This window comes from Bos grunniens, chromosome 20 (genome assembly GCF_055505025.1).
Source record: "Bos grunniens cultivar Pamir isolate PY7600 chromosome 20, Bosgru_T2T1.0, whole genome shotgun sequence".
Classification (NCBI taxonomy): Eukaryota; Metazoa; Chordata; class Mammalia; order Artiodactyla; family Bovidae; genus Bos; species Bos grunniens.
In genome coordinates, this window is record NC_141184.1 from 58979352 (window position 1) to 59002575 (window position 23224).

Below are 23224 nucleotides of genomic sequence, written 5' to 3' on the forward strand. Positions count from 1 at the left end.
CTGCAAGGGCTGAAATAGTTTAGAGCTTTGTCCTTGACTCTCTTCTCCATCTGTTGCTAAGTCACTCAGTTGTATCCGACTCTGTGCGACCACAGAGACGGCAGCCCACCAGGCTCCGCCGTCCCTGGGATTCTCCAGGCAAGAACACTGGAGTGGGTTGCCATTTCCTTCTCCAATAGACATTTGCTTTAAGTGACCTAGCTAATTCCTTGATTGTGCACACACCTGTGAGGTGGTGTTTCCTGTCCTGATGTCTCCCGTGAGGTCCAGATTCATAATTCAACCGTCTTCCTGGTGTCTCCACCTGGAAATCTACTAATTAATAAGCACAAGATAGAGTTCTTGGTTTCTCTTCTCAAAAGTAGCACCACCATGTACCTTCAGCCCCCATCCCCCAAAATGTGAATGGCTCTTCATTTCCCCATGTTCTTTAAACCTGCAATCCAAGCTCTGCACATTCTGTGGTCTCTGCCTTTAGACTGCCTCCTTGTCACCTCCTCCAGTGTCACCACCCTTGATCTTTAGGACACCACCTTTTCCTCACTTGAATTCTTGTATATTTCAAATGTTCCATCTTTGGCTTCTCCTTCCTGCAGTCCATCCTCCATTTATTAGCTTGTATCTTGTTTAAAACATATCTTGTTCAAAGCATGAGTCATATCACTCCTCTGCTTAAAATCTGCTGCAGTGACATGTCAGTGCACTCAGGATAAAGCCCAATTTCTTTTTGCCACCTCCAGGCAGCCCTGAGTGATCCGGCCCCTTCTCTCACTCTGCCCCCATCCCCACCCCCGTGCCCCAACCCAGCAAGGTCTCTTCAACCACAATGGCTGTTATTCTTCCCTCATTAATACTGAGTTCTCATCTCAGTCTCTGAAGTTACTCTTGTTTCTTCTCTTAAGTGCTGTCTACCTTAGATGCTGTGGTTGTGTCTTCTCCTCATTTAATTCTCAAATACTGACTTTCTTAGGAAATTGTTCTGATTGCCCTAGCTGAATCAGGACATCCATCCCCCACCCCAGGCCCTGGCATTCCTGAGCATGTTATCCTACTTCTTGTCTTCAGAGGACCCATGTCCCCTGCTGATAGTCATCCATTGCTATTTGAGCAGGAGTTCTGAAGGCGCTTAGCCTTGGTGACGACTCCGTCCATAGTGCTGGTCTTCTGGTAGGAGTTCAACACATATTATTGTATGAAGAAATCAATTGGCAGTGCAGCTGTGGTTGTGAAACTGGAATATGATAGATGCTGCATGGACGCTGTTTGCAGTCATTTTTGGTGTTAGTGGTAGCCTTGTTTCATTTTAAACTTGTTGGCCTTACAGCCATTTCCCTCCCTTCTTTCCATGTAGTATTAGAATGTTGAATGAAAACTGATACTTCTGTGCTTGCTTTATTGGGAGCAGAGAGAATATAAATCATAGTTTAAACGCAGAATTACATTACTTTTGTGTTTCTTAGCACCGAGATATTTGATAAAAATGTGTCTGTTGCTGTTTCAAAATGGGAAATTCTGATAGTTTATCACTCTCCATTCTAATCCCATACACATTTTTGTCCTGTCTCTTCTTTAGTGTTCAGGTTGTCTTTAATCTTGGTAAAAGCCTCTAAGCCTTAGATTGTGATATGATACACATAAATGACTTGTGCTAATCTTGTTAGAACTTGTTAAAATTGGGCAGCCTATTGGAATTTTATAAGCCAAAAAAGGCACACAAGCAGAAGAATATTGCTTATTGGAAAACTTTGCCAATAGTTAAGATATTTCTTTTCTTCTTAAACTTCTCAATGCATTTCTTGTATAGACTATTTAGCAATTTAGATCATTGAGAAGTGTGCTTTCTGGTTGATTTGTCCTGGATTAAAGATTCTCCTGCTTCAAAGTGTACCTTCTCCATGGGGCCTTTTGCTTTTGAGGATTCATCTGTTGTGATGTGAAGCAAAACTGTGAGCAAGTGTTTTCCCTGTATGAAAATAAGGCTATGAAAAAAAAAAAAAAGAAAATAAGGCTATGGGGAAAAAATGTGTTCACACACACATTCACATATATGTGTGTATTTTGCTGTAAGATGTTACAGAAAAACCAGTCCAATGTACACACACACATACAGATACACACAAACATACATATATACACACTAATATATACATACATACACTGTATAGAATTTCTAGATAGCAAGTTCAAATATTTTTAGTTTCTAAAGCAGATTGGCTAATTTATGGCCTTTTAGGTCTTTACATGTTCACAAATAGAACTTGGGAGTGATTTAAGATTGATTAGGAAATATATTTTAAATTTTGGGGATTGCATTGTAAATGCTATTTTCATTGCTATTTATATTGATACTATACTGTACGTTTATTATTAATCATAGTTTATTATTAACCATTAATGTATTATTAATCATACATTAATCATAATCATATATATCATAGTCATAATTACATAGTCATTAATGTAATTAATAATTATTAAAAGGATTATTGATTATCATTAATGATTATTCTATTGAAGTTACTTCTAGTGCATATTTTAAACATTTCAACAAATGGTTTATTTGTTCAAATTTAAATTTGAATTTTAGTGACTAAAACTTGGGTATTTCTGCATTGGTTTGATATGCATTGAGTAATTCACATGGCCTTCGAGATAAATTATACAACTTGCTTTTCTCTAAATTTATCTTAAATGTATTTTGGAAGATGATGACACTATTGTCTGATGTCTGGTGGTGCCCGGGTGTGTTTTCTTTTGTGTTGTTTGGCCTCTGTTCCATTTTATAATTAGCAAGGTGCGTTACTGTGTATCTCCTTACAGAGGTCTGTACCTTTTAGATCTAATCTTCTGTTTCATTTAATGGTTTTCCTGCACCTGTATCTTATTTTAGACAAGTCACTGTGTCCTTACCCCTCCAGTGTCTTGCAGCACGTTAGACCTTGATTTTCTGATCTGGTCGCTATTGGAATTTAGATGTGTCTTCAGTTAGGGTTTCACTTCAAAGATCATTTTTCCTTTTTTAGAACTCTGTTTTCAATAAAAACAACATACAAATAATGGGGGGTGGGGAGTGGATATGAAATGGAAGAACTAAGTCAAGTCCTGATGCTAGAATTTCACGGCCTTGAGCAAGTTGCCTAACCTTTCCTAACCTTTCTGTTCGCTCTTTTACCAAAGGGAAATTGGTGATCATACCTACCTCATGGGTTGTTGTTGGGGGAAAAAAGTGAAAAATGCCTTATAGATATTAGTTTTCGCCTCTCAGAGGACTTTGCTGTACCAAAAACATGGACTTTTCAAGTTAAAAACATGTAAAAAATATTAAATTCACATACAGTTCAGAATATACAAGGCTGTTATATTCATGTTTATTTTATTTTCATTCACTTTTATATGTATTTTTATTATATCTATTTTTCTATCACTGAAAAATATTTCTTTTTGAATATTTCTTTTTGAAGGGTGATGGTTTTTGCCCAGATAATTGTGGGTCTGAGTGAGTACCACTTCCAGGAGCAGGCTTAGAATTTCCATGATCAAAAAAGTCCCTAATGTTGAATTTCTTCTTGGCCCTCTCCTCTCTCCTTCCATAGGAGATGGGAGTGTTTGGCTGCTGGAAATTTGTAACTACCCTTGTATAAAGCAGAACGTCTTAATCCCAAGTGGACTATCACCTTTCTGACATAAGGTTCACTTTTTAAAAAATTCACTCACTACCACCAAGAATTTATGAAGAACTGAAGACAGTCTTTCTTCTCATGGACTGACAGTCAGGTGTAGAGAATGTAAGACATGAGCAACACATGAGTAATTATATATGGTCAGTTGGTGATGAGCGCTAAGACAAGGTGTGTGTGTGTTGGTGGGTGTGTGTGTGGTGGAGGGGGTTGTATATTGATACAGGGAAGGCCTTTCAGGTAGGGTGACATGTCTGAGAGGGCAGAATGAAGTGAACAGGCTGGTTTCTAGGATATCTGTGGCAAGAATCCTTCAGGAAAAGGAATGGCAGGTACAAAGGCCCTGAGGTGGGACTGTGTGTGCATGCGAAGAAAGAGGTTGATGTGACCTGAATGGAGTGAGGGACAGAATGTTAGGAAAGGAAGTCAGAAGTGTCGGGGACTGAATGAGATACAGCTTTGAGGCTATTGTCAGGGTTTGGGCTCTAATTCTGAATAGATGGGAAGCAGGTGGAGGATTTTGATCAGAGGAGTAGCATCTCACTGGCCCGTGTGTTGAGAGTAGACAAGAGGGAAGATGGATGGGAGCAGAGAGATCGGTAAAGAGGCTGAGGCAACAGTTGAGAGGGGACAGAGCCGTGGCTTCAACCAAGAAGTAGTGACATGTGACCAGAATCTGGATTGAGGTTAGATCTGCCAGAAATCAATATGAGTTAGATGCACAGCTTCATGGCTTCCCCAGGGTAGCCACATTGCACTTATCATCTCATTTCTCACACTCTTCAGGAGTGTCTTCTCATAGGTGGTCATGAGGGAATGAAGGGTAAGTTCCTAGCCTTTCTGGAATTCTTTCGGTAACTTGAGGAAGGTTCAATTCCCAGCAAACATCTTTAGGAAAAAGATGGCACTGACATGACAGATGTTCTTAATATTAAGCTCATTTTGTGCAGCATGTATGGCATAAGCCACCTTAAAAATGATACCTTTTAAAAATGTTATTAAAAAGTTAGGATAATCTTGAAGGTATTACATAGTATAATCATTTTCATCTGGAAGGTATTACATAGTCTCTGAAAGAAGGATAATCATTCTCATAAAAAAAATCCCCTTACATTTTGAGTAATATATGAGTTTTATACTTGAATCCCTGGAGGGATTGGGGAAGTGTGGTAGGGAAACAGAACTACTTTTTTCCAGTGAGTAATTCTCAGGGTGAATTCTACAGGCATGTAGCAAAGGAGAACTGTTGTTTCATTGGGGTATAATTCATATACCATAAAATTTACCCATTTTTAGTGTACAATCCAGTGGTTTTTAATAAATTTAAAGAGTTGGATAGCCATCACCATAATCTAATTTTAGATAATTTCTCAAAGATCCTTAATGACCGTTTGCAATCTTTCCCTGTCCCATGCATCCAGAGGAATGGTTTTGTTACTCTTAGGAAAGTCCAGAGTTCAGAAATGGCCGTTCATTTTGTATATAAAAGATCAAATGAAGAAAAATTATGTTTATGCTCTAGTTTGAACTCCTTAGGCAAATAGAAAATACAAGCTGTCTTAAAACACAAAGATAATGATATGTTGAGTCATAAACTTTTATAGGAACATGAAGCATGGACACATGCAAACACTGTCAGCTTATCCATATTTTATACAGAGGGCAAGAATGCTGTAGGTAGGTGAGGCTGGTTGGTGTGTTTTAATGATGAATTATGGTGGAAGAGGCCAGAAGGCTCAAATGGACTAATTTTCATCAACATTATGGTTTGTGTTCCAGAGTTTATGATTAAGACACATTCTTCTTGAAAACCTGATTTTTTTTCCCTGTAACCATTTATATCTCATTATGCCATGTCTATTTAGAGTGCCAAATTTATCCTTCTAAAAGTATATTTCATTGGATCAACTTTGTCAGTGTATTGTGTGCTTATTAAGTGCCATGTGTATTCCATCTGTGAAAGGGGACTCTTAACAACTACCTCCAGGGTTGTTAAAAAAGACTTACTAAGTGTGTGTGTGTTAGTTGCTGAGCTGTGTCTGACTCTTTGCAACCCTGTGGACTGTAGCCTGCCAGGCTCCTCTGTACATGGGATTGTCCAGGCAAGAATACTAGAGTGGATAGCCATTCCCTTCTCCAGGGGATGTTCCCAACCCAGGGATTGAACCCTGGTCTCCTGCATTGCAGACAGATTTATTAACAAGTAGTGTAAGCAACGCATATGGCAATAAAGAAATAACTTTGCAGCAATGTGCTTAGTTGCTCAGTCATGTCTGACTCTTTATGACCCCATGGGCTGTAGCCCACCAGGCTCTGTCCATGAGGATTCTCCAGGCAAGAATACTGGAGTGGGTTGCCATGCCCTCCTCCAGGGGATCTTCCCAAGCCAGGAATCGAACCCAGGTCTCTCATACTGCAGGCAGATTGTTTACCATCTGAGCTATCAGGGGAGCCCATGAGTACTAGAGTGGATAGCCTATCCCTTCTCCAGGGGATCTTCCTGACCTAGGAATCGAACCGGGGTCTCCTGCATTGCAGGTGGACCCTTTACCAGCTAAGCTACCTATTTTCAGCAATAGATTGTCATCACTAATCATTACTCCCATCTGCAGTATTATGTCCAGTCTTAAACCACAAGACTGGACTGTGTGGACCTCCTGCTCCTCTACTTTCTCCTTTCATGTCTTTCCATGCTTGAGAATCCCCCATCTTTCAGAGAAATGGACATTTCATGTGTTTCAGGGGTCTGGGTACCCTGGAGGAGGGATGTCACTCAGCCCAGCTCAAGGGCTCTGGAGTGTTCTGGCGTAGGATAAGTCATGAACGTTTGGTGCCCACCTAGGCACAGACATTGCCCTGCCGTCATCTTTACAGTTCTTCTGGGGTCCTAGTTTTTGGATGGGGACCCATTTGAAAAATGCTCCCGAAGCTAACTCTGGAGAGTGCATATTGGAGGAGCAGATTTCCTGCTTTTTATTTACATGCAGTAATTTGGAATTCTGCTTGCACAAATTCATTTGAGATCATCTGAAGATTAAACTTGCTGTGTGCTGTCTGCATTTCCCTGTAGCTTCCTTTTTTTCTGTTCTTAATGGGGATAGCATGAGCATGTTTAGAATGATAATGCCAGAAGCCTCACCGTAATTAAATACATGTGCCTCTTCAGTTCTGCAGAAGTCCCCGGTGGGTTTCTAATCTCTGCTTTACTAGTATGTAGGGATTTTTTTTTAAGATAAAAACAAAAGATAGAAATGATAAAAAAAAAAAATCTGAGCTAAATACATAATTATATAGTCAAATTCTGTGGTGTGATATTGGACAGCAAAGTCAAATAATGTTTCACAGAAACAGTTTCAGGTTCCCCCGAGTCTGCTGTGACACCTCCATTTGAGATGCTGTGAAATGAGAACCTCTCTGACGACAGAACTGCTTTTTCAGAATGTGTTCTTACAGCCATATGCCTGGCATTTACCATTAAATATTAGTTAAACTGAGTGCTCCAAGCTTTTGGATTTTTAATCAGAAGACATGTTTCCATGGTTCCTTTAGAATATTCACTTTGCTGTAATGAAGGGTTAATGCATCACCCAACCCAAATTAATCAATTCAAAGTCCTTTTGCATACCGTAATAATAATTTTTAGCATTTTTGAATATTTCAGTCGGTTGGACAGTATGTGGCAAGCTTTCTGTAGATTATTGGCTGTTAATCCTCCAACACTTCTCCAAAGTAGAAAATGTTGTGGTATCTCGATTATAGACAGGGGATCAAGGGTGAGGAAGGTGAGTTAACTTATCCACGGTCACACATGCTGTAAGTGACTGTGTCTGATTCCACAGCCCCATGGCCTCAGCAGTTAACTCTCTGCTGCTTTGGATCTTAAACTGCACTCTATATAGGAATCAGTTGAGGGGCTTGATTAATATGAAGATTCCTGGGTGCAGTCCTAAAGTTAATAAATTAAATCTAGGTGTGGCCCAGGTATCTGCATTTTCAGCAAGCCTCCTGCTGTGATCCAGGGACTTCTCTGAGAAATACTGCTCTGCTGTCCCCAGAGTCCTTTCCATCTTCACCAACACAAAGGATGTTAGGGGGACACAGAGACCTTCATGATCTAATCTCTGTGATCGCGACTGTGCTGTGTGCCCAGGGCAAAGGAGGTGAGTTGGAGGACAAAGCCAAGCTCCAAACCTACCTCTTATTCACCATGCTCTGTGAAATGGGAAGGCAATTTATAACTCAAAATTTAACTGAAACTCATTGTAAAAGGAGGTGGCGTTTGAGCTTAATAAGACATGTTATCCTCTATATTCTTTTAAAGAATGTTTATGACTTGTCATAATGAATGTTCTTCATAGCTTCTTTCACTGAATGATACTCTGAAAAGATGTAGAATTTTCCAGGGAAATGTGTGTTCTATGCGAGTAACAATGGAAGAAATAAATAGTAATTTTTTGTTCTTTAAAATAATCAGATAAAGCTCTCAAACTAATGGTTCATAAGCATTCTTCATCTTTGGGTAGTCCATTTCATTCTTCAAACCAGACATTTTGAATAATTGCCATCATGTGAAAAGGGGATTTAGTTCTCTGGGGATGAGCTAGCAGAGTTTGACTTAGATTTATGAAGAGCCACAACTGAATTACTCGTTGTCTAATAAATGTTTTGGCCACAAGAAACTTTGCTCTAAGGCCTCATTTAAATGTCTAATAATCATAGTAATAACAATACAATTTCATCATAATCAGATAAAAGTCAAGAAATGACCAATGCAATGCTAGCCCTGCAAAGCTATTGTGAATTTTCCTTGTGGTCATCCCCACCATAGCTTTGAAACTTGGTGATGCCCCTGGTTGTTAGGACATTGAGGCTTCATTTTTTGTGCCTTCCATCTTCAGGGGATCTTCCCAACCCAGGAATCAAATCCAGGTCTCCTGTATTACAGGCAGATTCTTTATTATCTGAACCATCAGGGAAATCCCTGTCTCCCTTCAGGTCAACCTCATTTCTCTTAAGAAGTTACCAGGAGGAGACCAGGGCTCTCCTGTTCCTGGATTCCAATCCCTCCTCGTGAAATCCTGTGAACTAGCCACTAATGCTGAAAAAGGTTGGTCATTTTGTGGGCTATAAATGCCAGGATGGCTACATAACAGGTTGCCACTCATTGGTGAGCCAGCCGATTTTCTGTAGTGACAGTGGACTCACAGCTGGGTGTTTCTCATCCTGGCTGAGCTGCGTGCTCAGCACGCAGGGGGAAGATGGCACTGGGTGGGTGCGTTGGTCTGCTGGGGCTGCCTTAACAGAGTATCAGGGAGTGGGTGGCTTACAGAGCAGACATTAATTTTATCACACTTTCAGAGGCTGCAAGTCCAAGGTCAAGGTTTCAGCAGGTTTGGTCTTTTCTGAGATCTCTCAGCTTCCTCTTCCATTGTCTGCACATGGTCTTTCCTCTGTGCCTATGTTTTAAACTCCTTTTCTTTTAAGGACACCAGTCATATTGGATTTAGCTTTTCATTAGCTTTTTAAAGACCCTGTCTCCAAATATGGTCACATTCTGAGATAGTGGGAGTTACGACTTAAACATAACGAATTTGTGGGGGATATGAATCAGTCCCCAGCAGTGGGAAAGCTGTTAGATCCTGGAGTGATGGAGACCAAGGGCATATGCTGTGATAAAGAACAGAGCCTTTCAAACTCTTTTAGTCAGTGGAATCCTTTTGTGTTGGTTTCGTAAAGATGATTCCTTCTTGTAGCGTGCTTTATGGAAGACTGACTACGAGGATAGGATCTGTGTTATTGACATTAGCAACAGCTACCATTTGAGAACCTGAAGATTCCAAACCCTTTACGCACGATTCTTCTTCTTCCAGGGAGGGGAGTGGTGCTGGTAGATCTATTTTAAAGGTGAGAAGACTGAAATGCAAAAAAATGAAGCAACTTTTCTTTAAAAAATTTTTTTTCTTGGAGTCAAGTTGCTTTAGAGTGTTGTAGTAACACTGTAGTTTCTACTGTACAGCACAATCAGCTACATGTATACATATTTAAGTGACTTCTCTGGTCATACAACTACTAAGTGGGATTCAAACCCAGTTCTGTAAAGCCCGTCCTAATTTTATCACACTGTCTGGCCTTTGCAGCCTGCTTGCTTCTATTATTTGTAGAAAGAGTATGGAAGATGGAAGACAATTGGAATCTTGGCTCAGCCACTGAAATCTGGCCAGCTTGGGTCACGCATAGCTCTGTTTGACCTTCAGTTTCCTGATAGGTGAAGTGGTGTGGGGGTTAATATCTCTATCACCAGATGGCGGAGAGGGTGAAATGAAGAGTGAATAGACCTCTCACAATCTCAGTAAGCCCTCAGTCATGCTGAATTTTGTTGGTAAGGGCAGAATTGCATCAATGCACAAATATAGTATTGGAACCCGTCTTACCTAACTGACTCTGGGAAGCCACTTGAACTCTGAACTTTAGATCCTTTTCTGTAAAAAGGAAAAAAAAAGTAGTGGCTGGCAAGTGGTAACCATTGTTGAGTGTTCCAAATTCCTTATCAGGATCCTGTTTGCTGTTGGCTTTCTGCTTTGTGTAAACTTGGCCTTCTGTTGGTGAATGGGAAACACTCACTTTTCCCTTGGTGATAGTGAGCTGCACATTTGGCTGTCATTAAAGTTTTAGTTAGGCTGTTTGTTGCAAACCCATTTATTAGCAATTAATCATTTAAAACAGCAATAACATCCCCCAAAGTTCTTTCAGTTTCCATGTGTTCCCTTTGTCCAAAAGTGAATTTATTTCCTGGGGTGGTGGCAGTGTTTCAGAAAATATAAATGATCAGGGGAAACACAACATTAAAAAAATGCTGACTTAAAAATAATGAGAAAAATGAGTAGATATTAGTAAGAATTTATATTGAGAGGTAATTACGGGCCATGCACATGGAAAGCATATTATTTTCCTTATTTGGGCTTTGATTGACTTTCAAACTTAGGGTTCCCCTTCTTTTATATCTGTTACTTTATCCAAAGGCACCTAAAACATTTTTACAGGTGGCTAGTTTATAGAAAATTTCTATAAAATTCTTTTTATCCTTTTTTCTGTTAAAATTATGAAACATTCCACACTTCCAGAAAAGCACCAAAAATGTCACAGACACTACCCAGATTTAGCTGTTTTTGACATCTTGATTTGTTTTAGATGAAAAAAAAAAAATCTCAGTTTTCTGAAGCTTAGAAATCTTTCACTGTGCGACCTTATAAACCAGAGAATGTGTGTTTTGGGCTTAACTGTATTACCTTCAGAGATACTGAAGTTTCAAAATTCATTTTTAAAGCTAAAATGACATTTGGCTCTTTATCTCTTTTTTCTCTTTTAGATTTAATGATCAAACTTATGTTTGATTTTATGAATTCAATGAAAATTCAATGAAATTCAGATGAATTCAGTGCAATGTTGATATTATATCTGAATTTGATAGTTTAGTATAATATTAAAACTAGTCTCAAATCAACATACTAATGCTGGCACTCCTTCACCAGAGGCTGAATGTGGAAAAGAACCACTGCCAGAGTGTTTAAAAATCCCCACTTGGTGACTAGCTAGCTTTGTGATTCCCAACCTCTCGGAGCCTCCTTCTGCTTCTGTGGGTGTTGCAGTAAAGTGATTTTAAGCTTTAGAAAATGAAGTATTTCACCAAAGTTGGTGCCATACAGGTATGTGGACTGTGAACTATTTCAGCCTTGTGACTGCTTAGCTTTTCAAGCTTGGTTTTTCTGTTAATAGTTGCCCACCATATAACTTGATGCCCTTGGCTCCAGAAATGTAATGGAAGGAGAAAGGGCTAGTTTTCTGCTGCCTCTCTCCTTCCTTTTCTGTCAGGCCTCCTCGAGTTGATGTGATTCATCTCTGCTTTGCCCCTGATATAGTGCTTCTAGTTTAGTTTCTTCTACCTCTCTCTAGATTTATTAATTTTAGTTATGGAAGTGATGCTGCTTTCCATTCTGACGCATTCTGATCTGATTTGCCAGAGGAAGCAATGATAGTCTTTTTTTTTCCCAAACCGAAAGAAGTTTGTTTTAAACTCTGCTGTGGTATAGAGTGTTGTTATATTTTATAATATATATCATATCAAGGTCAACAAATTACTGCTTTTATTTTTCTTTCACTTGGTAAGAACCAAAGAGAAGGGGACCTTGTAGCAGCACCTTGACCTTGTTAGACAGACAGGGCTTTTATCATTGATCATTTTCATTCCCTTTCATCTTTCTTCCCTAGACATGAGCCTACAGATGCTTGTGTATCTTCCTGAGCCCAATGGATCCACTAGAACGTCTCTACTAAATTCTTACTCTGCTGTGCTTAATATAAAGTAACAGACCACGTTTTGGGAAAAAAAGAATTTTAGGTATGGAGTCTTTTTAGTTAGAAAAACATATCATCTTCCTTCTGCTAGAAACTTTGGTTTATTTTTGTTTGCTGGAGACCTCATTCTTCCGGTTCCCATATCGACTGTTTGAGTCTAGTCTGTGGCCTCCTTATCTTGGTTCCTTTCCCTTACTGTATGAGAACGGCCAAGCTCTCAAATTGCCCCCAGCCAGTGCTTCCCCAAGAGGCACTTATTTTGTAAGTCATTGGGACCTAATGATTTTTTAAAAACGTAGTTTTTTTTTTTAAAGGAAAAATCCCCTTTTTGTTTATGTATATGGGGATTCCCAGCTGGCTCAGTGGGTAAAGAATCCACCTGCAGTGCAGGAGATCTGGGTTTGATCCCTGGTTTGGGAAGATCCCCTGAAGGAGGGCACGGCTACCCACTCCAGTATTCTTGCCTGGAGAATCCCATGGACAGAGGAGCCTGTCAGGCTACAGTCCATAGGGTCACAAAGACTTGGACACAACTGAAGTGACTTAGCATGCACATTATGTGTATACACTTTGAATTTTCCGGGAGTACATATGCCTGTGTAGCCAGCACCCGAGGGAAGAGACGCTTACTGCAGATGCCCCTTCAACTGCCTTCAAGTCAGTGCCACTTCCCATCAATCACTGCTATCCTGACCTCTAACCCTGTGCATTAATTAGGGCTATTTTTGAACTTTCAGTGAATGCTCTTATGCAGTGTGTCCCTTTTTTTTTTTTTTTAAGTTTTATTTATTTATTTGGGGTTGACCTGAATCTTCATTGCTGCACTCAGGCTTTCTGTCAGCCTGAGCACTTTCTCAGCCTTGCACTCAGCCCCTGCAGCGAGCAGGGGCTATTCTTCATTGCAGTGCAAGGGCGTCTCAGTGCGGTGGCTTCTCTTGTTGCAGAGCATGGGCTCTAGGCACATGGGCTTCAGTAGTTACAGAACATTATGGTTCACAGGCTTAGTTACTCTGCAGCGGCATGTGGAATCTTCCTGGACCAGGAATTGAACCCATGTCCCCTGCATTGGCAGATAGATTCTTATCCACTCTACCACCAGGGAAGTCCTGTCCCATTGTATCTTGTATCACTTACCAAACACTTGTCTGTGAGAATGGTGTTTCTTATTGTGAGTACAGTTTACTCTTTCTCATTTCTGTATAGTATAGCATTAGCTTCCTGTTGCTCATGTGACAAATGATCATAAAGCTAGTACCTTAAAATAACACGCCTTAATTCTTTCAGAGATCTGCTGGTGGGAGTATGACGTCATTTTTGCAGGGCCCTTGTCAAGGTGTTGGCAGGGATCCTTTTTACTGTGGGCTCTGAAGGGAGAATCCATTTCCCTCTCTTTCCCGGCTCCAGTGACCCTGTGTATTCCTTGGCTTGTCATTGCTTCTTCCACCTTCAACGTGCATCACTGCAGTATCTGCCTCCTCGCCACCTCACCTTGTCTATCATCAAATCTCTCTCTTCCTTGCACACATGCGCACACAACACAAGTACATTTCCCTTGTATATATATCTAATAATCAGTTCTTTGGTAAGCTTAAGTTCAACCCTTCAAGTTAATGCTAGTTTTCCAAAGTGTCTGCACCAACTTAGACCCATCCAAAAGTGTAATAGCATGCCACATACCTCTCATAAAGAATAGAGCAGAGTTTGAACCTGACTGTTGTGCTTCAGAATTTAACTTATTGATAGACCTGCATTTTATTTTTTAAAATTTATTTTTAATTATTTATTTTGTTGCTTTTATACATCAGCATGAGTCAGCCAAAGGTATACATGTTTCCCCCCATCTTGAACCTTGTCCCATGTCCCACCCCATCCCACGCCTCTATGTTGTCACAGAGCACCGGATTTGAGCTTCCTGCATCATGCAGCAAATTCCCATTGGCTGTCTAATTTTACATATGGTAATGTATATATTTCAATGCTGCTGTCTCAATTTGTCCCACTCTTTCCCCACTGTGTCCACAAGTCTGTGCTCTATAACTGCTTCTCCACTGCTGCCCTGAAAATAGACTCATCAGTACCATCTTTCTAGATTCTGTATATATATATATATGTTAATATGTGATATTTGTTTTTCTCTTTTTTGATTTACTTCATTCTGTATAATAGGCTCTAGGTTCATCTACCTCATTAGAACCAACTCAAATGTGTTTCTTTTCATGACTGAGTATCTGTTTGCCACAGCTTCTGTATCTATTCATCTGTTGATGGGTATCTAGGTTGCTTCCATGTCCTGAAAAGTGAAAGTGAACATACCAGTTGTTCAGTTGTGTCTGACTCTTTGCCACCCCATAGACTGTAGCCCCGGAGAAGGCGATGGCACCCCACTCCAGTACTCTTGCCTGGAAAATCCCATGGACGGAGGAGCCTAGTAGGCTGCAGTCCATGGGGTCTCGAAGAGTCGGAGACGACTGAGTGACTTCACTTTCACTTTTCACTTTCATGCATTGGAGAAGGAAATGGCAACCCACTCCAGTGTTCTTGCCTGGAGAATCCCAGGGATGGCGGAGCCTGGTGGGCTGCCATCTATGGGGTTGCACAGAGTCGGACACGACTGAAGCGACTTAGCAGCAGCAGCAGCAGCAGACTGTAGCCCACCAGGCTCCTCTGTCCATGGAATTCCCCAGGCAATAATACTGGAGTGGGTCGCCACCTTCTCCAGGGGATCTTCCCAACCCAGGGATCAAACCTGGGTCTCCTGCTTTGCAGGCAGATTCTTTACCATCTGAGCCACCAGAGAAGCTCTGTAAATAATGCTGCAGTGAATGCTGGGGTGTCTTTTAAAAATCATTGTTTCTTCAGGATATATGCCCAGTAGTGGGATTGTTGTAGACCTACATTTTAGACCTGTTATTTATAATCCAGGATTCTCCAAGTGTGTTGATGTGAAGAGTCCTGAGAGATATCCCTGTAGGAGAAATGTTTCTTTTATCAAATGAATTGGTGAAATAGTGAAATCTACTTAGAGATTTACTTTGCGGATGAACATGTGAAATGTTTTAAGCCTGTTTAGTCTTACCTTTGTTTGAATTAAGTCTTCCAAGTGGGTTTAACTTTGACTCAGTTTCCTTCTATTGAGATCTCAAAGAAAAAGAGTTCCAAGGAATACCTTTGAAAATTCAGAATTAAACGATGGTTTCTTTTTAAAAGAAAAGATGTTATTGGTCTTTAAGAATATTTTTTAGGCTCTCAGAAAAGCTGAGAGGAAGATACAAGGTTTCCTATGTGCTCCCTGCCTCCACACATGCATAGCACCCCACCCTCACCCCCACCCTGTCAACATTGCCCACAGGTGATGCGTTTGTCACAGCTGATGAACCTGCTCTGACACATCATAGTTGCTCAAAACCCATAGTTTACCTTAGGGTTCACTCTTGGCCCTGTTTATTCTGTGGGTTTAGACAAATGTATGCAGGCATGCCTTGTCTTGTGCTTCACAGGCACTTTGATTTTTTTTTTTTTTAAACAAATTAAAGAGTTGTAGTATTAAGACCTAGTTCATTGCTAAAAAAGGCCATTTCTTTAGAATATTATGTAAACTTAGTTAATAAAGCAGTGGAAGTGATTGAGAGGATTAACTCCAGTTTTGAAGGAACTTCCAATGTGGGTAAAATGCTATCAAATAGCCTTGCATGCTGTAGAGAAATCCTTCTTAAAAGGACGCGTCCATCAATGTGGCAAACTTTTTTTTTTTTTCTTGTTTTAATTTTTTAAATTAATTTATTTTAATTAGAGGCTAATTGCTTTACAATATTGTATTGGTTTTGCCATACATCAGCATTATCTTAAGGAATTGCCACAGCCACCCCAACCTTCAGCAACTACCAACCTCATCAGTCAGCAGGTATCAACACTGAGGCAAGACCCTTCACTGGCAAAAAGATTGCAACTCACCAAAGGCTCAGATGATGGTTAGCATTTTTAGCAGTAAAGTATTTTTTAAATTCAGGTATGTACATTGTTTTTTAGACATACTTCTATTGCACACTTGATAGACTAAAGTTTAGAGTAGACATAACTTTTATATGCACTGTGAAACCAAAAAATTCATGTGACTCGTTTTATTGCAATATTTCTTTATGGCAGTGGCCTGAAACCAAAGCTGCAAGGTGAGCCTGCAATGACATGTATTCATCATTATAGGATCATATGGAGCGTTTTCATTGCCCTAGAAACCCTTGGTGCTCTGCCTGTTCATTATTCCCTCCTAACCTGTGGCAACCATGAATCTTTTTACTGTCTCCATAGTTTTGCCTTTTCTCGAATATCAGATAGTTGGAATCACACAGTGATTGACTTCTTTTATTTGATAATAGCCGTTTCAGGTTCCCTACTGTGTCTTCATGACCTGGTAGCACATTTCCTTTTAGCACTGAAAAATATTCCGTTATCTGAATGTATCACAGTTTATTTCTCCATTTATCTCCTGAGGGACAGGGTGTTTCCAAGTTTGGCAATTAGGAATAGGATTGCTAAAAACACTTGTGTATGGGTCTTTGTGTGGATGCAAGTTTTCAGCTCCTTTTGTTATATTTATACCAAGGAGCTTGATTGCTGGATCATATGGTAAGAGTTGTTTAGTTTTGTCAGAAACTTCCAAATTGTTTTCTACAGTGGCTGTACCATTCTGCAACCTCCTCACAGTAAATGAGAGTTCCTGTGGCTCCATATCCTTGTCAGCATTCTAAAAGGTGTATGAAAGTGAAGGCCACTGTTGTGTCTGACTCCTTGTTACCCCATGGACTGTAACCTGCCGGGCTCTGCTGTCCATGGAATTCTCCGGCAAGAGTACCAGAGTGGGTTGTCACTCCCTTCTCCTGGCATCTTGTTCTTGTTTGGATTTGCATTTTCCTGATGACATATGATGTGGCGCATCTTTGCATATGCTTATGTGCCACTTCGGAGAAGGCGATGGCACCCACGCCAGTACTCCTGCCTGGAAAATCCCAAGGGCGGAGGAGCCTGGTGGGCTGCAGTCCATGGGGTCGCAAAGAGTTGGACACGACTGAAGCAACTTAGCAGCAGCAGCAGCATGTACCATTTATGTATCTTCCCTGGCTCACGTCTTGGACCTGTTTTTAAAATTGGGTTGTTTTGTTATTGTTGAGCCTTAATAATTATCTGTATATTTTGGATAACATTTCTTTATCAGAACAGTATTTGTTACATTTTGCAAATATTTACTCCCTATGTGGATTTTCTCATTCTCTTGACATTGTATTTTTGCAAACAAGTTTTAAATTTTAATGAAATCCAGCTTATCAATCCAGGTTATCTCTTGGTCTGGCTCTAGGTTTTTTCCTTATTTGCATCTCCTGATGACTCTCTTTATATCATCACAAAGACTCCCTCCTGCTCTTGGCACCTAGAAGCTACTTAAGTCTCCTCCCTCAAACAGCCCCTTTCTTTTACTGCTTAGGTATTAATCTTCTGCTGGTATTGGTCTGGTGGAGAAGGAAAGGCAGAGACTGATATGGCCATGGAAAATGAGTAGAAGAAACCACTTATAGTGGGTAAAGTTTAGTTTGGAATTTAAAATAATCAGTTTTTGTTGAACATTCTCTCCATAATTCCTTCATCCTCCTGCCTTGGGAAATACTAATTACCAAGCTAGACATGATACAGAGTACATTGATCAAATGATAATAATTTAGACTATTAGGTTTGGGGTTAGTTGCTTATTGTCTTTTTCGGCATTTCTTATTCACTTGGATCAAGATCTTCAATAGAATTTTTTATGTTTTAGTTTTGTATTTCTTATTGCAACTAACAGTTATAGGAGAAATAGACCTTTGTGGGAATGTTGTGCTTTTACTAGTGGCTTAGTTGTCTTTACTTTTCCCCACAGAGGCTGGTGAGGCCAGTAGAAAATTTGAACTGAGGTTCTCATCAGAGGTTGGTCATCTCAGTTTTAGATTTGAATACTTAGAAATGGGGCCTGGACCACGTGGCCTCTTATTATTATTATTATTATTTTTTGCAGACCTTTAAATTCTTTCCCCAGTTTTATTGAGATATAGTTGATATGCATTACTATATGAGTTTAGGGTACATAGGTTAATGATTTCAGTCACTTTTTGATGTGGCTTAGTTCCCTCTTGGAAATGATGGTAATCATGATAGCTATAACTTATTTCCATATACCTGTTACTACTAATGCCATATATATTATAAATATATATGTGTGTGTATGTATGTGTATGTGTGTGAGTGTATGAGCTTCCTAGGTGGCTCAATGGTGAAGAATCTGCCTGCCAGTGTAAAATTCTTGGGAGATGCAGGTTCAATCCCTGGGTCAGGAAGATCCCCTGAAGGAGGAAAGGCAAGCCATTCCAGTAGTCTTGCCTGGAGAATCTCATGGACAGAGGAGCCTGGTGGACTATAGTCAAAGGGTCACAAAGAGTTGGACATGACTGAGCGCGTACACACACACACACACACACACACACACATATATATACCTATATACACATATATATATATATTCACTGATCCTCATGATAACCTCATGAGGTAGGTATTTTTGATACCCCCATTTTACAAATAGAAAATTGAGGCACAGAGCCTTAAGATTACTCAGCAAGCTGGTAAGTAGAGGGGCCAGGATTCACATTCAGGAAATCTAGCCCCAGAGTCCATGTTCTTAATCCTTCTGGTAGATGACCTCTCTGACTACACAACTAACCAGTCCAAGTTTTCTTGGTTCTTTCTTGTCCTTGGCGTGCAGAGCATTGTCTTTTGCTGGTAAATCATATTTCTCCAATGAAAATGATTTCTTCCTCTCCCTCTGCATTTTCTTAAACCCTGTATCTATATATAATGTCCTAAGCCTTTTAAGCCTTTGCTTCTTGTGTTTATGTTTTTACTGCTCTTCGCACATAGCCACCCCCGCCCCACCCTCCCGCCCCCCACTAACTTCTTTAAATTTAACATTTTAGGTGGTGTATTTTTTCTTTTCTACATTTTGAGTGGGAGCCCCTGCTCAGATGTGGGCAGTGGAGAAGCACTGGGGTTTGCTTGCTGTACTTTGTGGTGGAGGGGGTGTGCTACCTGTGTCTCTGCTGGGCTTGTTTTGTCTTCTGCTCCACTAAAGAGCTGATTCTCTATTCCACATTCTCTCTTTCTTCTGCTGGTTTTTGTGTCAGTTGCTCAGTCGTATCTGACTCTCTGCAGCCCTATGGACTATAGCCTGCCAAGTTCTGCCGTCCATGGAATTTTCCAGGCAAGAATACTGGAGTGGGTTGCCTTTTCCTGCTCCAGGGGATCTTCCCGACTCACGGTATTTGTATCTATTTTCTCCACCTAGGGATAGACCGCTGGCATTCTGGCCCATGAAGTCAGCAGACTCGGATGTGTCACTTCTAGGGGTACATGAAGACTGTAGGAGGTACTGGGCCCATGCAGGGTTGTGAGGACACTATTCAGACCTTAACCTTCCTGTGTGCATGTGTGTGTGCTAAGTTGCTTCAGTCGTGTCCAACTCTTTGTGACCGTATAGACTGTAGCCTGCCAGGCTCCTCTGTCCATGGGATTCTCCAGGAAAGAATTCTGGACTGGGTTACCATGCCCCTCTTCAGGGGTCTTCCCAACCCAGGGATCGAACCTGCATGTCTTATGTCTCCTGCATTGGCGGGTGGGCTCTATACCACTCGCACCGCCTGGGAAACCCCACCATACCAGTACTAATGGGTTGCCTGACTTTACCTCTCCCAAATCACATCATGATGTATTGTCACAGGAAGTCACCTCCTCTACTTTGTCTGGGGTGTCAAAGAGACATTACTGAGGAAAACAAATAAATCTAATGACTTGGAAATTAATCCTTTTGCAAATCAAGTGGCTTCTTTTTTTTTTTTTAACAAAATTGAGGATGACTCAAAATAGTTTGTCAAGGAATACTGATTATCATAAAATTATATTGAATTATCTATGGTTTGGGAGACATAAATCTCAGAAGGAACTCAAAGAATTAAGTACCACTGGTATAGTAAAACTTTCATTCTCTAAAATAATTCATATGAACAAGGTTTTTTACTTTGTATTTCTAACACAAAAAAATGGGAATAGAGTTGCTGTTGAAACTCTTTTTATTCTGGTAATAAAGCATATTTGTTCATGGATAAATGAACTACTTTGAAAAAATAAACTATCACCATTCATCTCATTAAGAAATGCATTTCCAATAAAAAATGACTTATGCTTGCTTTAATTTTTAGCTATTACAATTGGACATTTGTTTTGGAAAATTGCATTGTGTTAATATTAATAATTGAATCCAGATGAAGTTTTAAAAAATTAGAGCCATTTGGTCACAGGAAATAAAAAATTTAATTTTAATAAGTTTTTGTTGCAGAGAAATATTGATAGTGTGATCAATAAAAACCTCCATAGAAGTATTACATTATGTGGGAGAAATGAAATGGAAATACAAGTTTAAGGGGGGGAAAAATTATAAAAATAGAGGAAAGCAAAAGAAAGGTTGTTCATGTATTTTTAATATGGATCTTGGGTATCAAATCCCTGCAGTATTTAGATAACAATAGACACATTGAAAAGCTTGAAGAAAAGCAGTTTCATTTAAAAATGTCAATATTTATGAAATGCTAGAAATTAGATTCTGTGCCACTATTTAAACCTAGGTTGAACAAGCTTAGATGTCAACTTTAAATTGAGTTAGGACCTATATCATTTTTCACATTTCTTTGGATGAGTTTGGAAGACCAAAATATTTGCAAACCACTTCTCCAAAGAATTTGACTTGGGCAAGTAAGGCTCATGACCTCCTTGTTCTATTTTTCTGGCCCATCACCTTGGTCACATTAATCACCGTAGTAGAGTCCCATGGCCAGAACTGATGTTGCCTTTATCAATTGTTTCTTTTCTTCTGTTTTGACTCAGCCCCGGGTAAGTCAACATTCACTCATTACTCACATGCCTCCCACTGTGTCTCACAGCTGGAGGGGACAGAGTACCCCATCAAGGAGCTGGGGTCTGGAGAGAGAGACGGGCCATTTGATAAAGGTGAGGAGCACTAAGCTAGAGTGAAGCAAGAGTTTTCCATGGTGCTTTGGTCTTTAATAGGAGGCTTTTCTAGCAGAGATAGGACTTCCACCTAAGTTGAGTCCTGGAGGATGAAGACCCAGGATTGGATCAGGACTGTTTCATCAGGTGAGGAAGATGGAAAGGAAGGATTTACTTCTAGTAAAAACACTGCTATTAAGATAGAAAGAAGGCCAACATTCCTGCTCTTCACCTCCTCCCCCCATGATTTTGTCCTATGGTCTTTTAAACATTTTCTCTTTAAATAATGATCTGGGCAAAGGACAAAATATTTTTAATAATACAGAGTCATAGCTTATGCTCCTATCTGAAAAGGAAAGATTCCTTTGGCACTTTTAGTTTTGAATTTTTCCTTGCAAATCGTGAGTAAGTACCATATCCAATGTATTAGTTTTGACATATGGTTACACCCAGTGTAGCCTCAGCCAAGCTGTCTCTGGGGATTACAAAGGCATAGAGTTAAATTTCCCAAGTTGGAAAAGAGACTTTCAGAAATGAATTTCTCGCTCCACTCTGAGTGACTTTGCTACAATTTCCCTGGGGAGGTTGCTAGGCATTTAATAGATCTCCATGTTCAGAAAATTCTTCCTAGCATTTCAGTCTTAGGTGTTTTTTTTTTTTTTTTCCCCCTCCCTTGGCCTCAGTTTTATGTTGTAGAGGCTGCATCTAGTTGCCTTTATGTTCATATTTATAAAATCTCTCTTGAAGGTTATCTCTTAACCTGTTGTCATTCGGATACTCCTCAGGTATTAGGTGTCATAGTCATTGCCAGTTAGCAAAGCCCAATTAACTAAGTGAAGAAAGGGAGAAGGCCATGTGAGAACTGAGTCCAGGCCGGTTCCCACCACCTCTGCACAGCTGTCAGCCTTCTTCCACCCCTAAGCTCTCCCTGGGACGTGAGGACTCCACTTCAGCTGTGACAGTGCCTTGTTGCTCTTGGCACTGCACAGTAGCTTACATCCTGTGTGCTTAGAAAAAAAAAAAAAGTCATTTTTTCAAAGACTCTTTTCAGTATCTATAGGGCTTATATCAGAGAAAGCGATGGCACCCCACTCTGGTACTCTTGCCTGGAGAACCCAGGGACTGGGGAGCCTGGTGGGCTGCTGTCTATGGGGTCGCACAGAGTCGGACACGACTGAAGCGACTTAGCAGCAGCAGCAGCGTTTTTATGGTGTCATACACACACACACACACACACACAAAATTTGAAACCATTGTTAGCTTTGCTAAGGAAATAAAGCATAAGCAAAATGAAAGAGGCCATATTTGAAAGTTTTTTTTTTTTTAAGCAGCCTTAAAGCTTGCCCTTAAGTAAGGTTATTAAAATATAACATCTTCTTACTCGTTAAATCAGACACCTGGCCTCTTTTAACTGCTAGCATTTTGTTAGTTTATAGAGACTTTTCCTAGTGACGGTTTTTTGCATACCTACTAAACCTGAGGGGCCCATGAGGGTCTGGATCCGCTTGAAGTGCCAGGCAGAGCCTGGTCAGAATACGCCTGATTGTCTCACTGTGCGCATGCGCCTGCCTCAGGGCCTCAGGCTCCAGCGAGATCACGTGGCACAATCATGGCTGCCACATCCCCCAGGTGGCTGTTACAAGAGAAGGAGGCTATGGGGTTGCTGGTTAACCTTGAAGATATCAATTACAAGGTTTTTGTGTGTGTTTGAAAATGATTCAGTTTTAACTTTCAAGAAATACCAGTTTTGAGGTTTTCGCTAATTCCTAATGTTCTCAAATTTACTTGGATTGTGCCCTGTGGGTGCAATACTTTTTACTCTTTTCTTCTTCCTTCTGCAAATGTATCCTGCATTTGAGGTCTTTTTCCCTCTTGGTTACTCTCTATGCTATTTTGTTTCTCTTCTTTGCCTCTTACGTGGATGCGTCCAGTTGAGTTCGCCAATAAAGCTTTGCATTTTGCAAGAGTCACCTTGTACTATTCTTAGTTATATCTTTGTATGTTCATGTGTTTAACTGGCTGTGAAGTCCTTCTTTTGGTCTTTAACAGTTAAGTGCAGTTATAGCGTGGCATTTCCCAAGAAACACTGAATTTCCTGAATCCTCTGGAGCAGAAGC

The 23224-nt window shown here is 40.2% G+C and overlaps 1 protein-coding gene across 10 annotated transcripts in view; it reads left to right on the forward strand.

Moving 5' to 3' along the window:
• Positions 1-23224, forward strand: part of MAST4 (microtubule associated serine/threonine kinase family member 4) — a 616403-nt gene that overhangs the window by 105885 nt on the left and 487294 nt on the right. The window contains exon 1 of one of the 10 annotated variants that reach the window (XM_086362016.1): positions 19393-19473. The exons of the other annotated variants lie outside the window; for them this stretch is intronic. The gene's annotated coding sequence lies outside the window, so the exon portion shown is untranslated. Of the gene's footprint in view, positions 1-19392; positions 19474-23224 lie in introns of those variants that run through there. 10 annotated transcript variants of the gene reach the window in all.